This window comes from Oncorhynchus mykiss, chromosome 21, assembly GCF_057628025.1.
Source record: "Oncorhynchus mykiss isolate SJ-2025 chromosome 21, ASM5762802v1, whole genome shotgun sequence".
In the NCBI taxonomy this organism is placed as follows: domain Eukaryota; kingdom Metazoa; phylum Chordata; class Actinopteri; order Salmoniformes; family Salmonidae; genus Oncorhynchus; species Oncorhynchus mykiss.
This window is the reverse complement of record NC_143042.1, coordinates 32,037,408-32,057,118: the sequence shown is the minus strand read 5'-3', so window position 1 is coordinate 32,057,118 and position 19,711 is coordinate 32,037,408.

The following is a 19,711-nucleotide window of genomic DNA, read 5'->3' as shown; positions in this document are numbered from 1 at the left end:
CTCTATGATTAGGTTTATAAATGGTGCAGAGGGACTGGGTATAATCTGGGTTTGCTGTTTTTTGTTCCTGTCCAGTAGTAGAATCTGATAACACTGAAATGTTAATGTATTGTAGTCTGATACATATTCCCAGGCAGCATATAATCTGTGTGTGGCTCTATCTACGAGCTGGTGTATAACTGGGGCTGTAGTGTGATTATAATATGGTAATGGATGACCCAGCCCTCCTAAACATGATGTCCTTCTAGGAGCAGGCAGACTGCCCCTGCCGCAGGGAGTAGAGCAGTAGATAATTCATAGATTTATACTGAATAAAAATATAAACGCATCATGCAACAATTTCAAAGATTTTACCGAGTTACAGTTCATATAAGGAAATCAGTCAATTGAAATAAATTCATTAGGACCTAATCTATGGATTTCACATGACTGGGAATACAGATAATAATCTGTTGGTCACAGATACCTTTAAAAATATGGGCCTCACAATGGGCTTCAGGATCTCGTCGCGGTATCTGTGTGCATTCAAATTGCCATCAATAAAATGCAATTGTGTTCATTGTACATGTGGTCTGCGGGTGGACGTACTGCAAATGTTGTTTTTATAACTACGTTGGAAGAAGATTATGGTAGAGAAATTAACATTCAATTCTCTGGCAACAGCTCTGATGGACATTCTTGCAGTCACCATGCCAATTCCATGCTCCCTCAAAACTTCAGACATCTGTGGCATTGTGTTGTGTGACAAAACCGCACATTTTAGAGTGAGCTTTTATTGTCCCTAGCACAAGTTGCACCTGTTCATGTTGTTTAATCAGCTTGTTGATATGCCACACCTGTCAGGTCCATGGACAATTTTGGCAAATGAGAAATGCTCACTAACAGAGAAATACTATTTTTATGCATATGGAACATTTCTGGGATCTTTCATTTCTGCTCATCAAAAATGGACCTAACACTTTACATGTTGCGTTTATATTTTTGTTCAGTGTAGATAGACATAGCATCATTGTATCTGTCCCATTATGGCACACGTGAGAGCATGGGCAGCGCCATTGAGGCCATCTTCATTTTGAAATAGTACATTTTCTTCTTCTACTACTTCTATGAGTTGGCAAACACACTGAAAGGGTGCAAATTGCCACCTAGAGTGTGTTGTTTGAACAGGTATAAAGCCAAGGTTGGAGATTTACTGCCACCTAGTTATGGAATGTTTGCTCACGAGTGTAATTCATTGGCTGATCCCTAATGATGATCAAGATGGACTCATGTGATCCTTCCTTAACCCATGGGAAGTCCCACCCAGTTGGCTAGTTCAAAATGGTGAAAGTCCTCAATGTTACTGTCCATGCTAAAACAGGCTTTTGGGCACTTCAGTCCTATACATATCTCTATGAGATAATCCCAGTCCCAGTTGCATTCTGGGTTACCATCTGCTGCTTTTGCTCCCTCTGCCACCAGGGGGAGTGCTGTAGTTTGATTAAACCCTGAGACATGTACTGGTACATAGGGACAGACAGTAGGCCTTTCATAACCCTTTCATTGAGATTTAGGTTTTATTTGCCCCATCTTTTATCTAATTTGAGATCCATTCAGAACACCGAAAATACATATTTGTTTATTATAACAGTCAGATATCATTCGATCATGGGAGTAGGTCGAATGTGCACTCTTAAGTACAGATACAAGTTTTCATAATTGATGTAAGCAATTAGGTTTTACTTGCTCCTCTGTGTATCTAATTTGAATGTCATTCAGAATACCAAAGCTACAGTATTTGTGATATTGGGAAATATGTTTATTGAAAGACAGCACACTGTTACAGTCATTTAACTATATGGCCATACTGTAGGCATATGTACTGTTTGTCTGAGTCACCACATATGGATCATGAAAGTGCATTCTTGTGAGTAAATTGACCAGTAGTGACTAGTCTATTATGAAGCCATGAAAATGGTATCTAATGCAAGCCATGCTAACACAGTTACAGTACACAATTATAGATGAATACAATCAATACAAAAAAAACTCAGATAAAAAATGAGTACAGGGAATGTTTGTGCTTCAGAGTGTATGATTGTGCATCAGATAACTCTTACAAAGTGAGCTTTGATGGATTGTCTCTCACATAAAAAAAAAAATGTCTATGATGAATAATTGTTAGTCGCTCTGGATGAGTGTCACGACTTCTGCCGAAGACGTTGCCTCTCCTTGTTCGGGTGGTGCTCGGCGGTCGACGTCACCGGCCTTCTAGCCATCATTGATCCATTTTTCATTTTCCATTGGTTTTGTCTTGTCTTCCCACACACCTGTTTTCAATCCCATTCATTACCTGTTGTGTATTTAACCCTCTGTTTCCCCTCATGTCTTTGTCAGAGATTGTTTTATGTCAAGTGTTGTTTTATAGGTGCGCGACGGGTCTATGTATGTATGTATGTATGTATGTATGTATGTATGTATGTATGTATGTATGTATGTATGTATGTATGTATGTATGTATGTATGTATGTATGTATGTATGTATGTATGTATGTATGTATGTATGTATGTATGTATGTATGTATGTATGTATGTATGTATGTATGTATGTACGTACGTATTTGGAGCATGTTAAGTGGACTTATATTAAAAGACTCCATTTACACTCCGTTTGACTCTCCTGCGCCTGACTTCCCTGCCACCTATACACACGATTCTGACAATAAGACCTTCTGTTAAATTACATAAATGTGCCTCCGTGTTCATAGCAGCAACCTCTTAGTTCCCATAAATAGAAAGGAGAACAAAAACTTTGAATCAACCGATGTACTGTACATGTTACAGTAGCTTTTCCCTTATTTGGGGACTTGGTCTTTACACCTGTAGCTACCCACCAGTGGAACCTCTGCTGTTCAAAACCCAGGAGCGTTTTCCCAGAAGACTGAGGTGTACATAAAAGAACATCATTATTAACACACGATAAGACTTTTTTTTAAAAGCAGACGGGGGGGGGGGGGGGGAGCAGGAGGATGAGGCTTTGAATAAAGTGTTCATCTCCTGAAAGATCCAATCTGTGGTTTTCTGAGTAATACAGTCCTACTGAGTCATATTAATAGTCCCTGGCTAATGTGACTCATCATCCTGCAAGGTGCTTCTTATTTAAAACAAGCGGCAGTAACCTCTGCACAGCACACAACTTTGCCCCACCCCCAAGACAGTTCCAGGGCTTGTGCAATGCATGACTAAACACTTGCCCTTTTTGAAGAGTCACCAAAAACTTGCATACACAAGCTGGTCACCAGACTCTGCTGTTCTCTTTCAAAGTTGACCATGGAGAGATTGTTTTGAGCCACAGATCCTCACTGACACAGAATCAGTTTTTTTAAGTAGTCAATTGGTGACCCTCATTGGTCAAACCCAAGTTCCATTGGTTCAAAATGGAGTCAAAATAAGCCCTTGCACAATGCCCGTCTTTCTGGCTAGGGTCAAAGGTCAGTCGTGGTGCATCATGACGTTGTCATCGTCCAGCATAGTGATCTGAGCCACTGTTGTGATGGTGGAGATCTTCTTCACGGCCTTCTGGAGGAGCCGCTTGAAGTCCTTGTTGATCTCCTGGGCAGACCTGAAAGACATGAGAGAGTTTTATATAAATGTTCCCAACACAAGAATGGAGTCTAGTAAGAGTGCTTTTAGCTTTGCTGCCCCATCATCTTGGAACGTTTTGTAGAAGGACCTGAAATAATCAATAATGCTATGCAACTGAATGTCTAGAATTAGAACAAGATTCAACATTCTACAACTTCTAAATAACTCTAGAAATACATGACTCTACTAAAGGGTATTCAAATCTAAGCCTGGAGGTCTGACTGGCAGCAACACTGCTGCTGGTTTTCATTCAGGGATGGAACTTAACCTCTCTTGGGTAGGGGGCAGTATTATTTTCACGTCCGGATGAAAAGCGTGCCCAAAGTAAACTGCCTGTTACTTAGGCCCAGAAGCTAGGATATGTAGATTGGTAGATTTGGATAGAAAATACTCTAAAGTTTCTAAAAACTTTGCAAATGATGTCTGAGTATAACAGAACTGATATGGCAGGGGAAACCCTGAGGACAAACCATCCCAATAAATAAAAATAATTTTCAGCCTTCCACTGTTTCCGATGGCTTTCATGTTTATTATGAGGCGAAGTCCTCCCAGATTGCAGTTCCTAGGGTTTTCACTAGATGTCAACAGTCTTTATAACGAGTTTCAGGCTGTTTTTTTGGAAAATAAGCTAGAAGTTGTAGTTTTTCTAAGTGGCTCCCATTTTGGCTGTAGTGTTTCTATGCGCGTGGGTGAAAGCGTGTTCTTTGTTATTTATCTCCGGTAATGAACACACTATTCTCCGTCTTAAATTGTATTGTTTATTTACATATTAGGGTACCTGAGGTTTGATTATAAACATTGTTTGACTTGTTTGGATTAGTTTATTGGTAACGTTTGGGATTCATTTTGAAGGAGGGAAACCGGTGGATTATTGAATGAAGCGTACCAGCTAAAATGAGTTTTGATGGATATAAAGGAATTTATCGAACAAAATGACAATTGTTGATGTAACCGGGACCTTTTGGAATGCCCACAGAAGAAGATCTTCAAAGGTAAGGCATTTATTATATCGCTATTTCTGACATTTGTGTCGCACCTGCCTGGTTGAAAAATGTTTTTCATGTTTTTGCATGCGTGGCGCTTTCCTCAGATAATTGCATGGTGTGCTTTCGCCGTAAAGCCTTTTTGAAATCCGACACAGAGGCTGGATTAACAAGAAGTTAAGCTTTATTTTGATGTATAATACTTGTATTTTCATGAATGTGAAATATTGTGTTTTGTGTTTTCTTTTTGCAATCATCTTATTAGTTAGCTTGCTGTACAATGATTAGTGGTTTGAATCATGACTCAGCATGCCTATGTTTTTGTTTTGTTGTTGCCGCTTGGCGCTTGTGCAATAATTTACCTGTGACCTGCTGTCTGGTCAAGCTCCAGAGAGACAGAGATGGGTGTAAAGTATAATAATGAGTTATTCATTCTTTCCAAACATTATTTTAATCACTTTTCACATTCATTATTTAACATGGGACATCCCTGGATTGGACTAGCCCCCCCCCCCCCCCCATCTTTATTATTATTATTTTTTATTTAACTAGGCAAGTCAGATAAGAACACGTTCTTATTTACAATGACGGCCTACCCAACGTGAATTTATCAAACAATACTGGCCATTGAAGGAGTGGAAACTCCTTTGCTAGCATATCTGTAAGATATTATACCACAACTTTTAATAGTCATTGTTATGTGTTTGTCAGTACTTTTGTTAGACGAATGTTCAACAGTATTGCATTGGCATTATAACAGACAGTTTGAGCATCCTCTACTGGTTTCCTTAGTACATTACAGAAGGTCTGCCCATTGTGCTGTAAATGTTATGCCATCTGATAATAATGGGACCACCATAATATGTTGTAATAGGCCTGATTAAGCAATGTGCCAGAGAAAAACGCAGTTGGGTGTGCTGTAGTTACATCTATAGTGATGTATTGTAGTTGTTTGGTTATTTTATCTAAAGATGCATGGACATAGAACTAAAATGGAATAGTGAATAGTAAAAGTGCTTACCTACCATGTTTACACATATAATGCTATTATAGGCTATTATAGGCTATCATCATCCTTGAGAGGTTTCTACAACTTGATTGGAGTCAACCTGTGGTCATTTCAATTGATTGAACATGATTCGGAAAGGCATACACCTGTCTATATAAGGTCCCACAGTTGACAGTGCATGTCAGAGCAAGCCATGAGGTCGAAGGTATTGTCCGTAGAGCTTTGAGACAAGATTGTGTCTAGGCAGAGATCTGGGTAACAGATGTCTGCAGCATTGTAGGTCCCCAAGAAACACAGTGGCCTCCATTAGTCTTAAATGAAAGAAGTTTGGAACCACCAAGAGCCTTCCTTGAGCTGGCCACCTGGACAAACTGAGCAATTGGGGGAGAAGGGCCTTGGTCAGGGAGGTGACCAAGAACACGATGGTCACTCTGACAGAGCTCCAGAATTCCTCTGTGGAGATGGGAGAATATTCCAGAAGGACAACCATATTTGCAGCACTCCACCAATCAGGTCTTTATGGTAGAGTTGCCAGACGGAAGCCACTCCTCAGTAAAAGACGCATGACAGCCCGCTTGGAGTTTGCCAAAAGGCACCTAAAAGACTCTCAGACCATGAGAAACAAGATTGTCTGGTCTGATGAAACCAAGATTGAACTCTTTGGCCTGAATGCCAAGCGTCATGTCTGGAGGAAACCTGGCACCATCCCTGCGGTGAAGCAAGGTGGTGGCAGCATCATGCTGTGGGGATGTATTTCAGCTGCAGGGACTGGGAGACTAGTCAGGATCGAGGGAAAGATGAGTGGAGCAAAGTACACAGAGATCCTTGATGAAAACCTGCTCCAGAGTGCTCAGGACCTCAGTCTGGGGCGAAGGTTCACCTTCCAATAGAACTTACAACCCTCGGAACACAGCCAGGACAACACAGGAGTGGCTTCGGGACAAGTCTCTGAATGTCCTTGAGTGGCCCAGCCAGAGCCCAGACTTGAACCCGATTGAACATCTCTGGAGAGACCTGAAAATAGCTGTGCAGCGACTCTCCCCATCCAACCTGACAGAGCTTGAGAGGATCTGCAGAGAAGAATGGGATGAACTTTCCAAATACAGGTGTGCCAAGCTTGTAGAGTCATAGTGCTTCAACAAAGTACTGAATAAAGTGTCTGAATACTTATGTAAATGTAATATCTCCGTTTTTTAAATCTGCAAATATTTATAAAAACCTGTTTTTGCTTTGTCATTATGTGGTATTGTATGTAGTTTGATGAGGGGGGAAACACAATTTAATCCATTTTAGAATAAGGCTGTAACGTAACAAAATGCTGAAAAAGTCAAAGGGACTGAATACTTTTCGAATGCACTGTATATCCATATACAGACATACTGTGCAATACATGCATTACTGTGTTTAACCAGTATGTATTACAGAACTTTATCATTAATAATAATAATTTAACACTAATACACTCAATATGACAAACTAGGGTCCAGACTGAAGTGATCTGTTGATTAAAGTCCACCATAAATATTTTTTAACTTATCTGGTTAGTGCTGGACAAGAACGAAACCCTGCAAACCATAGTATTTATGCTCATCCTGATGTGCTGTAAATGGTATTTTAGTCTGTTGATACATATTCCCAACACAGAAGACCAGTGAAGTGCTGTAATATAATATGTCTGTAGTGCTGGTCTGGAAAAAAATCTCTGCAAACTCAGACAGTAGCCCCCATGTACAGTAAATGGTGACTAGACGGATACTTATTCCCAGCAGACAAGCAGTGTTATCATATACTCTGTGTAGTGGGGTTGAAAAAATATCTGCTAACCCAGATTATACTGTAAACTAAATTATACTTTAGTCTGATACATATTCTCAGGCAGCAGTGTGTTCTAATATAACCTCAATCTGTCTGTGGCTCTATGATTAGGTTTATAAATGGTGCAGAGGGACTGGGTATAATCTGGGTTTGCTGTTTTTTGTTCCTGTCCAGTAGTAGAATCTGATAACACTGAAATGTTAATGTATTGTAGTCTGATACATATTCCCAGGCAGCATATAATCTGTGTGTGGCTCTATCTATGAGCAGGTTTATAACTGGGGCTGTAGTGTGATTATAATATGGTAAAGGATGACCCAGCCCTCCTAAACATGATGTCCTTCTAGGAGCAGGCAGACAGCCCCTGCCGCAGGGAGTAGAGCAGTAGATAATTCATAGATTTATACTGAATAAAAATATAAACGCAACATGCAACAATTTCAAAGATTTTACCGAGTTACAGTTCATATAAGGAAATCAGTCAATTGAAATAAATTCATTAGGACCTAATCTATGGATTTCACATGACTGGGAATACAGATAATAATCTGTTGGTCACAGATACCTTTAAAAATATGGGCCTCACAATGGGCTTCAGGATCTCGTCGCGGTATCTGTGTGTATTCAAATTGCCATCAATAAAATGCAATTGTGTTCATTGTACATGTGGTCTGCGGGTGGACGTACTGCAAATGTTTTTTTTATAACTACGTTGGAAGAAGATTATGGTAGAGAAATTAACATTCAATTCTCTGGCAACAGCTCTGGTGGACATTCTTGCAGTCACCATGCCAATTCCATGCTCCCTCAAAACTTCAGACATCTGTGGCATTGTGTTGTGTGACAAAACCGCACATTTTAGAGTGAGCTTTTATTGTCCCTAGCACAAGTTGCACCTGTTCATGTTGTTTAATCAGCTTGTTGATATGCCACACCTGTCAGGTCCATGGACAATTTTGGCAAATGAGAAATGCTCACTAACAGAGAAATACTATTTTTATGCATATGGAACATTTCTGGGATCTTTCATTTCTGCTCATCAAACATGGACCTAACACTTTACATGTTGCGTTTATATTTTTGTTCAGTTTAGATAGACATAGCATCATTGTATCTGTCCCATTATGGCACACGTGAGAGCATGGGCAGCGCCACTGAGGCCATCTTCATTTTGAAATAGTACATTTTCTTCTTCTACTACTTCTATGAGTTGGCAAACTCATGTGAGCCTTCCTTAACCCATGGGAAGCCCCACCCAGTTGGCTAGTTCAAAATGGTGAAAGTCCTCAATGTTACTGTCCATGCTAAAACAGGCTTTTGGGCACTTGAGTCCTATACATATCTCTATGAGATAATCCCAGTCCCAGTTGCATTCTGGGTTACCATCTGCTGCTTTTGCTCCCTCTGCCACCAGGGGGAGTGCTGTAGTTTGATTAAACCCTGAGACATGTACTGGTACATAGGGACAGACAGTAGGCCTACAGGTACAGGGGTTGCCTGTAACCAATGACACATATATTTTCCATAACCCTTTCATTGAGATTTAGGTTTTATTTGCCCCATCTTTTATCTAATTTGAGATCCATTCAGAACACTGAAGATACATATTTGTTTATTATAACAGTCAGATATCATTCGATCATGGGAGTAGGTTGAATGTGCACTCTAAGTACAGATACAAGTTTTCATAATTGATGTAAGCAATTAGGTTTTACTTGCTCCTCTGTGTATCTAATTTGAATGTCATTCAGAATACCAAAGCTACAGTATTTGTTATATTGGGAAATATGTTTATTGAAAGACGGCACACTGTTACAGTCATTTAACTATATGGCCATACTGTAGGCATATGTACTGTTTGTCTGAGTCACCACATATGGATCATGAAAGTGCATTCTTGTGAGTAAATTGACCAGTAGTGACTAGTCTATTATGAAGCCATGAAAATTGTATCTAATGCAAGCCATGCTAACAAAGTTACAGTACACAATTATAGATGAATACAATCAATACAAAAAAAACTCAGATAAAAAATGAGTACAGGGAATGTTTGTGCTTCAGAGTGTATGATTGTGCATCAGATAACTCTTAAAAAGTGAGCTTTGATGGATTGTCTCTCACATAAAAAAAAAATGTCTATGATGAATAATTGTTAGTCGCTCTGGATAAGTGTCACGACTTCTGCCGAAGACGCTGCCTCTCCTTGTTCGGGCGGTGCTCGGCGGTCGACGTCACCGGCCTTCTAGCCATCATTGATCCATTTTTCATTTTCCATTGGTTTTGTCTTGTCTTCCCACACACCTGTTTTCAATCCCATTCATTACCTGTTGTGTATTTTAACCCTGTTTCCCCTCATGTCTTTGTCAGAGATTGTTTTATGTCAAGTGTTGTTTTATAGGTGCGCGACGGGTCTATGTATGTATGTATGTATGTATGTATGTATGTATGTATGTATGTATGTATGTATGTATGTATGTATGTATGTATGTATGTATGTATGTATGTATGTATGTATGTATGTATGTATGTATGTATGTATGTATGTATGTATGTATGTATGTATGTATGTATGTATGTATGTATGTATGTATGTATGTATGTATGTATGTATGTACGTACGTATTTGGAGCATGTTAAGTGGACTTATATTAAAAGACTCCATTTACACTCCGTTTGACTCTCCTGCGCCTGACTTCCCTGCCACCTATACACACGATTCTGACAATAAGACCTTCTGTTAAATTACATAAATGTGCCTCCGTGTTCATAGCAGCAACCTCTTAGTTCCCATAAATAGAAAGGAGAACAAAAACTTTGAATCAACCGATGTACTGTACATGTTACAGTAGCTTTTCCCTTATTTGGGGACTTGGTCTTTACACCTGTAGCTACCCACCAGTGGAACCTCTGCTGTTCAAAACCCAGGAGCGTTTTCCCAGAAGACTGAGGTGTACATAAAAGAACATCATTATTAACACACGATAATACTTTTTTTTAAAGCAGACAGGGGGGGGGGGGGGGGGGAGCAGGAGGATGAGAAATAAGGGAGCAGGAGGATGAGGCTTTGAATAAAGTGTTCATCTCCTGAAAGATCCAATCTGTGGTTTTCTGAGTAATACAGTCCTACTGAGTCATATTAATAGTCCCTGGCTAATGTGACTCATCATCCTGCAAGGTGCTTCTTATTTAAAACAAGCGGCAGTAACCTCTGCACAGCACACAACTTTGCCCCACCCCCAAGACAGTTCCAGGGCTTGTGCAATGCATGACTAAACACTTGCCCTTTTTGAAGAGTCACCAAAAACTTGCATACACAAGCTGGTCACCAGACTCTGCTGTTCTCTTTCAAAGTTGACCATGGAGAGATTGTTTTGAGCCACAGATCCTCACTGACACAGAATCAGTTTTTTTAAGTAGTCAATTGGTGACCCTCATTGGTCAAACCCAAGTTCCATTGGTTCAAAATGGAGTCAAAATAAGCCCTTGCACAATGCCCGTCTTTCTGGCTAGGGTCAAAGGTCAGTCGCGGTGCATCATGACGTTGTCATCGTCCAGCATAGTGATCTGAGCCACTGTTGTGATGGTGGAGATCTTCTTCACGGCCTTCTGGAGGAGCCGCTTGAAGTCCTTGTTGATCTCCTGGGCAGACCTGAAAGACATGAGAGAGTTTTATATAAATGTTCCCAACACAAGAATGGAGTCTAGTAAGAGTGCTTTTAGCTTTGCTGCCCCATCATCTTGGAACGTTTTGTAGAAGGACCTGAAATAATCAATAATGCTATGCAACTGAATGTCTAGAATTAGAACAAGATTCAACATTCTACAACTTCTAAATAACTCTAGAAATACATGACTCTACTAAAGGGTATTCAAATCTAAGCCTGGAGGTCTGACTGGCAGCAACACTGCTGCTGGTTTTCATTCAGGGATGGAACTTAACCTCTCTTGGGTAGGGGGCAGTATTATTTTCACGTCCGGATGAAAAGCGTGCCCAAAGTAAACTGCCTGTTACTTAGGCCCAGAAGCTAGGATATGTAGATTGGTAGATTTGGATAGAAAATAGTCTAAAGTTTCTAAAAACTTTGCAAATGATGTCTGAGTATAACAGAACTGATATGGCAGGGGAAACCCTGAGGACAAACCATCCCAATAAATAAAAATAATTTTCAGCCTTCCACTGTTTCCGATGGCTTTCATGTTTATTATGAGGCGAAGTCCTCCCAGATTGCAGTTCCTAGGGTTTCCACTAGATGTCAACAGTCTTTATAACGAGTTTCAGGCTGGTTTTTTGGAAAATAAGCTAGAAGTTGTAGTTTTTCTAAGTGGCTCCCATTTTGGCTGTAGTGTTTCTATGCGCGTGGGTGAAAGCGTGTTCTTTGTTATTTATCTCCGGTAATGAACACACTATTCTCCGTCTTAAATTGTATTGTTTATTTACATATTAGGGTACCTGAGGTTTGATTATAAACATTGTTTGACTTGTTTGGATTAGTTTATTGGTAACGTTTGGGATTCATTTTGAAGGAGGGAAACCGGTGGATTATTGAATGAAGCGTACCAGCTAAAATGAGTTTTGATGGATATAAAGGAATTTATCGAACAAAATGACAATTGTTGATGTAACCGGGACCTTTTGGAATGCCCACAGAAGAAGATCTTCAAAGGTAAGGCATTTATTATATCGCTATTTCTGACATTTGTGTCGCACCTGCCTGGTTGAAAAATGTTTTTCATGTTTTTGCATGCGTGGCGCTTTCCTCAGATAATTGCATGGTGTGCTTTCGCCGTAAAGCCTTTTTGAAATCCGACACAGAGGCTGGATTAACAAGAAGTTAAGCTTTATTTTGATGTATAATACTTGTATTTTCATGAATGTGAAATATTGTGTTTTGTGTTTTCTTTTTGCAATCATCTTATTAGTTAGCTTGCTGTACAATGATTAGTGGTTTGAATCATGACTCAGCATGCCTATGTTTTTGTTTTGTTGTTGCCGCTTGGCGCTTGTGCAATAATTTACCTGTGACCTGCTGTCTGGTCAAGCTCCAGAGAGACAGAGATGGGTGTAAAGTATAATAATGAGTTATTCATTCTTTCCAAACATTATTTTAATCACTTTTCACATTCATTATTTAACATGGGACATCCCTGGATTGGACTAGCCCCCCCCCCCCCCCCATCTTTATTATTATTATTTTTTATTTAACTAGGCAAGTCAGATAAGAACACATTTACAATGACGGCCTACCCAACGTGAATTTATCAAACAATACTGGCCATTGAAGGAGTGGAAACTCCTTTGCTAGCATATCTGTAAGATATTATACCACAACTTTTAATAGTCATTGTTATGTGTTTGTCAGTACTTTTGTTAGACGAATGTTCAACAGTATTGCATTGGCATTATAACAGACAGTTTGAGCATCCTCTACTGGTTTCCTTAGTACATTACAGAAGGTCTGCCCATTGTGCTGTAAATGTTATGCCATCTGATAATAATGGGACCACCATAATATGTTGTAATAGGCCTGATTAAGCAATGTGCCAGAGAAAAACGCAGTTGGGTGTGCTGTAGTTACATCTATAGTGATGTATTGTAGTTGTTTGGTTATTTTATCTAAAGATGCATGGACATAGAACTAAAATGGAATAGTGAATAGTAAAAGTGCTTACCTACCTTGCATGTTTACACATATAATGCTATTATAGGCTATTATAGGCTATCATCATCCTTGAGAGGTTTCTACAACTTGATTGGAGTCAACCAGTGGTCATTTCAATTGATTGAACATGATTCGGAAAGGCATACACCTGTCTATATAAGGTCCCACAGTTGACAGTGCATGTCAGAGCAAGCCATGAGGTCGAAGGTATTGTCCGTAGAGCTTTGAGACAAGATTGTGTCTAGGCAGAGATCTGGGTAACAGATGTCTGCAGCATTGTAGGTCCCCAAGAAACACAGTGGCCTCCATTAGTCTTAAATGAAAGAAGTTTGGAACCACCAAGAGCCTTCCTTGAGCTGGCCACCTGGACAAACTGAGCAATTGGGGGAGAAGGGCCTTGGTCAGGGAGGTGACCAAGAACACGATGGTCACTCTGACAGAGCTCCAGAATTCCTCTGTGGAGATGGGAGAATATTCCAGAAGGACAACCATATTTGCAGCACTCCACCAATCAGGTCTTTATGGTAGAGTTGCCAGACGGAAGCCACTCCTCAGTAAAAGACGCATGACAGCCCGCTTGGAGTTTGCCAAAAGGCACCTAAAAGACTCTCAGACCATGAGAAACAAGATTGTCTGGTCTGATGAAACCAAGATTGAACTCTTTGGCCTGAATGCCAAGCGTCATGTCTGGAGGAAACCTGGCACCATCCCTGCGGTGAAGCAAGGTGGTGGCAGCATCATGCTGTGGGGATGTATTTCAGCTGCAGGGACTGGGAGACTAGTCAGGATCGAGGGAAAGATGAGTGGAGCAAAGTACACAGAGATCCTTGATGAAAACCTGCTCCAGAGTGCTCAGGACCTCAGTCTGGGGCGAAGGTTCACCTTCCAATAGAACTTACAACCTTCGGAACACAGCCAGGACAACACAGGAGTGGCTTCGGGACAAGTCTCTGAATGTCCTTGAGTGGCCCAGCCAGAGCCCAGACTTGAACCCGATTGAACATCTCTGGAGAGACCTGAAAATAGCTGTGCAGCGACTCTCCCCATCCAACCTGACAGAGCTTGAGAGGATCTGCAGAGAAGAATGGGATGAACTTTCCAAATACAGGTGTGCCAAGCTTGTAGAGTCATAGTGCTTCAACAAAGTACTGAATAAAGTGTCTGAATACTTATGTAAATGTAATATCTCCGTTTTTTAAATCTGCAAATATTTATAAAAACCTGTTTTTGCTTTGTCATTATGTGGTATTGTATGTAGTTTGATGAGGGGGGAAACACAATTTAATCCATTTTAGAATAAGGCTGTAACGTAACAAAATGCTGAAAAAGTCAAAGGGACTGAATACTTTTCGAATGCGCTGTATATCCATATACAGACATACTGTGCAATACATGCATTACTGTGTTTAACCAGTATGTATTACAGAACTTTATCATTAATAATAATAATTTAACACTAATACACTCAATATGACAAACTAGGGTCCAGACTGAAGTGATCTGTTGATTAAAGTCCACCATAAATATTTTTTAACTGATCTGGTTAGTGCTGGACAAGAACTGTAGTCTGTAGTGGTGGTCTGGAAAAAAATCTCTGCAAACTCAGACAGTAGCCCCCATGTACAGTAAATGGTGACTAGACGGATACTTATTCCCAGCAGACAAGCAGTGTTATCATATACTCTGTGTAGTGGGGTTGAAAAAATATCTGCTAACCCAGATTATACTGTAAACTAAATTATACTTTAGTCTGATACATATTCTCAGGCAGCAGTGTGTTCTAATATAACCTCAATCTGTCTGTGGCTCTATGATTAGGTTTATAAATGGTGCAGAGGGACTGGGTATAATCTGGGTTTGCTGTTTTTTGTTCCTGTCCAGTAGTAGAATCTGATAACACTGAAATGTTAATGTATTGTAGTCTGATACATATTCCCAGGCAGCATATAATCTGTGTGTGGCTCTATCTACGAGCTGGTGTATAACTGGGGCTGTAGTGTGATTATAATATGGTAAAGGATGACCCAGCCCTCCTAAACATGATGTCCTTCTAGGAGCAGGCAGACTGCCCCTGCCGCAGGGAGTAGAGCAGTAGATAATTCATAGATTTATACTGAATAAAAATATAAACGCAACATGCAACAATTTCAAAGATTTTACCGAGTTACAGTTCATATAAGGAAATCAGTCAATTGAAATAAATTCATTAGGACCTAATCTATGGATTTCACATGACTGGGAATACAGATAATAATCTGTTGGTCACAGATACCTTTAAAAATATGGGCCTCACAATGGGCTTCAGGATCTCGTCGCGGTATCTGTGTGCATTCAAATTGCCATCAATAAAATGCAATTGTGTTCATTGTACATGTGGTCTGCGGGTGGACGTACTGCAAATGTTTTTTTTATAACTACGTTGGAAGAAGATTATGGTAGAGAAATTAACATTCAATTCTCTGGCAACAGCTCTGGTGGACATTCTTGCAGTCACCATGCCAATTCCATGCTCCCTCAAAACTTCAGACATCTGTGGCATTGTGTTGTGTGACAAAACCGCACATTTTAGAGTGAGCTTTTATTGTCCCTAGCACAAGTTGCACCTGTTCATGTTGTTTAATCAGCTTGTTGATATGCCACACCTGTCAGGTCCATGGACAATTTTGGCAAATGAGAAATGCTCACTAACAGAGAAATACTATTTTTATGCGTATGGAACATTTCTGGGATCTTTCATTTCTGCTCATCAAAAATGGACCTAACACTTTACATGTTGCGTTTATATTTTTGTTCAGTTTAGATAGACATAGCATCATTGTATCTGTCCCATTATGGCACACGTGAGAGCATGGGCAGCGCCACTGAGGCCATCTTCATTTTGAAATAGTACATTTTCTTCTTCTACTACTTCTATGAGTTGGCAAACACACTGAAAGGGTGCAAATTGCCACCTAGAGTGTGTTGTTTGAACAGGTATAAAGCCAAGGTTGGAGATTTACTGCCACCTAGTTATGGAATGTTTGCTCACGAGTGTAATTCATTGGCTGATCCCTAATGATGATCAAGATGGACTCATGTGATCCTTCCTTAACCCATGGGAAGTCCCACCCAGTTGGCTAGTTCAAAATGGTGAAAGTCCTCAATGTTACTGTCCATGCTAAAACAGGCTTTTGGGCACTTGAGTCCTATACATATCTCTATGAGATAATCCCAGTCCCAGTTGCATTCTGGGTTACCATCTGCTGCTTTTGCTCCCTCTGCCACCAGGGGGAGTGCTGTAGTTTGATTAAACCCTGAGACATGTACTGGTACATAGGGACAGACAGTAGGCCTTTCATAACCCTTTCATTGAGATTTAGGTTTTATTTGCCCCATCTTTTATCTAATTTGAGATCCATTCAGAACACCGAAGAGACATATTTGTTTATTATAACAGTCAGATATCATTCGATCATGGGAGTAGGTCGAATGTGCACTCTTAAGTACAGATACAAGTTTTCATAATTGATGTAAGCAATTAGGTTTTACTTGCTCCTCTGTGTATCTAATTTGAATGTCATTCAGAATACCAAAGCTACAGTATTTGTGATATTGGGAAATATGTTTATTGAAAGACAGCACACTGTTACAGTCATTTAACTATATGGCCATACTGTAGGCATATGTACTGTTTGTCTGAGTCACCACATATGGATCATGAAAGTGCATTCTTGTGAGTAAATTGACCAGTAGTGACTAGTCTATTATGAAGCCATGAAAATGGTATCTAATGCAAGCCATGCTAACACAGTTACAGTACACAATTATAGATGAATACAATCAATACAAAAAAAACTCAGATAAAAAATGAGTACAGGGAATGTTTGTGCTTCAGAGTGTATGATTGTGCATCAGATAACTCTTACAAAGTGAGCTTTGATGGATTGTCTCTCACATAAAAAAAAAAATGTCTATGATGAATAATTGTTAGTCGCTCTGGATAAGTGTCACGACTTCTGCCGAAGACGTTGCCTCTCCTTGTTCGGGTGGTGCTCGGCGGTCGACGTCACCGGCCTTCTAGCCATCATTGATCCATTTTTCATTTTCCATTGGTTTTGTCTTGTCTTCCCACACACCTGTTTTCAATCCCATTCATTACCTGTTGTGTATTTAACCCTCTGTTTCCCCTCATGTCTTTGTCAGAGATTGTTTTATGTCAAGTGTTGTTTTATAGGTGCGCGACGGGTCTATGTATGTATGTATGTATGTATGTATGTATGTATGTATGTATGTATGTATGTATGTATGTATGTATGTATGTACGTACGTATTTGGAGCATGTTAAGTGGACTTATATTAAAAGACTCCATTTACACTCCGTTTGACTCTCCTGCGCCTGACTTCCCTGCCACCTATACACACGATTCTGACAATAAGACCTTCTGTTAAATTACATAAATGTGCCTCCGTGTTCATAGCAGCAACCTCTTAGTTCCCATAAATAGAAAGGAGAACAAAAACTTTGAATCAACCGATGTACTGTACATGTTACAGTAGCTTTTCCCTTATTTGGGGACTTGGTCTTTACACCTGTAGCTACCCACCAGTGGAACCTCTGCTGTTCAAAACCCAGGAGCGTTTTCCCAGAAGACTGAGGTGTACATAAAAGAACATCATTATTAACACACGATAATACTTTTTTTTAAAAGCTGACGGGGGGGGGGGGGGGGGGGGGGGGGGGGGGGGGGAGCAGGAGGATGAGAAATAAGGGAGCAGGAGGATGAGGCTTTGAATAAAGTGTTCATCTCCTGAAAGATCCAATCTGTGGTTTTCTGAGTAATACAGTCCTACTGAGTCATATTAATAGTCCCTGGCTAATGTGACTCATCATCCTGCAAGGTGCTTCTTATTTAAAACAAGCGGCAGTAACTTCTGCACAGCACACAACTTTGCCCCACCCCCAAGACAGTTCCAGGGCTTGTGCAATGCATGACTAAACACTTGCCCTTTTTGAAGAGTCACCAAAAACTTGCATACACAAGCTGGTCACCAGACTCTGCTGTTCTCTTTCAAAGTTGACCATGGAGAGATTGTTTTGAGCCACAGATCCTCACTGACACAGAATCAGTTTTTTTAAGTAGTCAATTGGTGACCCTCATTGGTCAAACCCAAGTTCCATTGGTTCAAAATGGAGTCAAAATAAGCCCTTGCACAATGCCCGTCTTTCTGGCTAGGGTCAAAGGTCAGTCGTGGTGCATCATGACGTTGTCATCGTCCAGCATAGTGATCTGAGCCACTGTTGTGATGGTGGAGATCTTCTTCATGGCCTTCTGGAGGAGCCGCTTGAAGTCCTTGTTGATCTCCTGGGCAGACCTGAAAGACATGAGAGAGTTTTATATAAATGTTCCCAACACAAGAATGGAGTCTAGTAAGAGTGCTTTTAGCTTTGCTGCCCCATCATCTTGGAACGTTTTGTAGAAGGACCTGAAATAATCAATAATGCTATGCAACTGAATGTCTAGAATTAGAACAAGATTCAACATTCTACAACTTCTAAATAACTCTAGAAATACATGACTCTACTAAAGGGTATTCAAATCTAAGCCTGGAGGTCTGACTGGCAGCAACACTGCTGCTGGTTTTCATTCAGGGATGGAACTTAACCTCTCTTGGGTAGGGGGCAGTATTATTTTCACGTCCGGATGAAAAGCGTGCCCAAAGTAAACTGCCTGTTACTTAGGCCCAGAAGCTAGGATATGTAGATTGGTAGATTTGGATAGAAAATAGTCTAAAGTTTCTAAAAACTTTGCAAATGATGTCTGAGTATAACAGAACTGATATGGCAGGGGAAACCCTGAGGACAAACCATCCCAAAAAATAAAAATAATTTTCAGCCTTCCACTGTTTCCGATGGCTTTCATGTTTATTATGAGGCGAAGTCCTCCCAGATTGCAGTTCCTAGGGTTTCCACTAGATGTCAACAGTCTTTATAACGAGTTTCAGGCTGTTTTTTTGGAAAATAAGCTAGAAGTTGTAGTTTTTCTAAGTGGCTCCCATTTTGGCTGTAGTGTTTCTATGCGCGTGGGTGAAAGCGTGTTCTTTGTTATTTATCTCCGGTAATGAACACACTATTCTCCGTCTTAAATTGTATTGTTTATTTACATATTAGGGTACCTGAGGTTTGATTATAAACATTGTTTGACTTGTTTGGATTAGTTTATTGGTAACGTTTGGGATTCATTTTGAAGGAGGGAAACCGGTGGATTATTGAATGAAGCGTACCAGCTAAAATGAGTTTTGATGGATATAAAGGAATTTATCGAACAAAATGACAATTGTTGATGTAACCGGGACCTTTTGGAATGCCCACAGAAGAAGATCTTCAAAGGTAAGGCATTTATTATATCGCTATTTCTGACATTTGTGTCGCACCTGCCTGGTTGAAAAATGTTTTTCATGTTTTTGCATGCGTGGCGCTTTCCTCAGATAATTGCATGGTGTGCTTTCGCCGTAAAGCCTTTTTGAAATCCGACACAGAGGCTGGATTAACAAGAAGTTAAGCTTTATTTTGATGTATAATACTTGTATTTTCATGAATGTGAAATATTGTGTTTTGTGTTTTCTTTTTGCAATCATCTTAT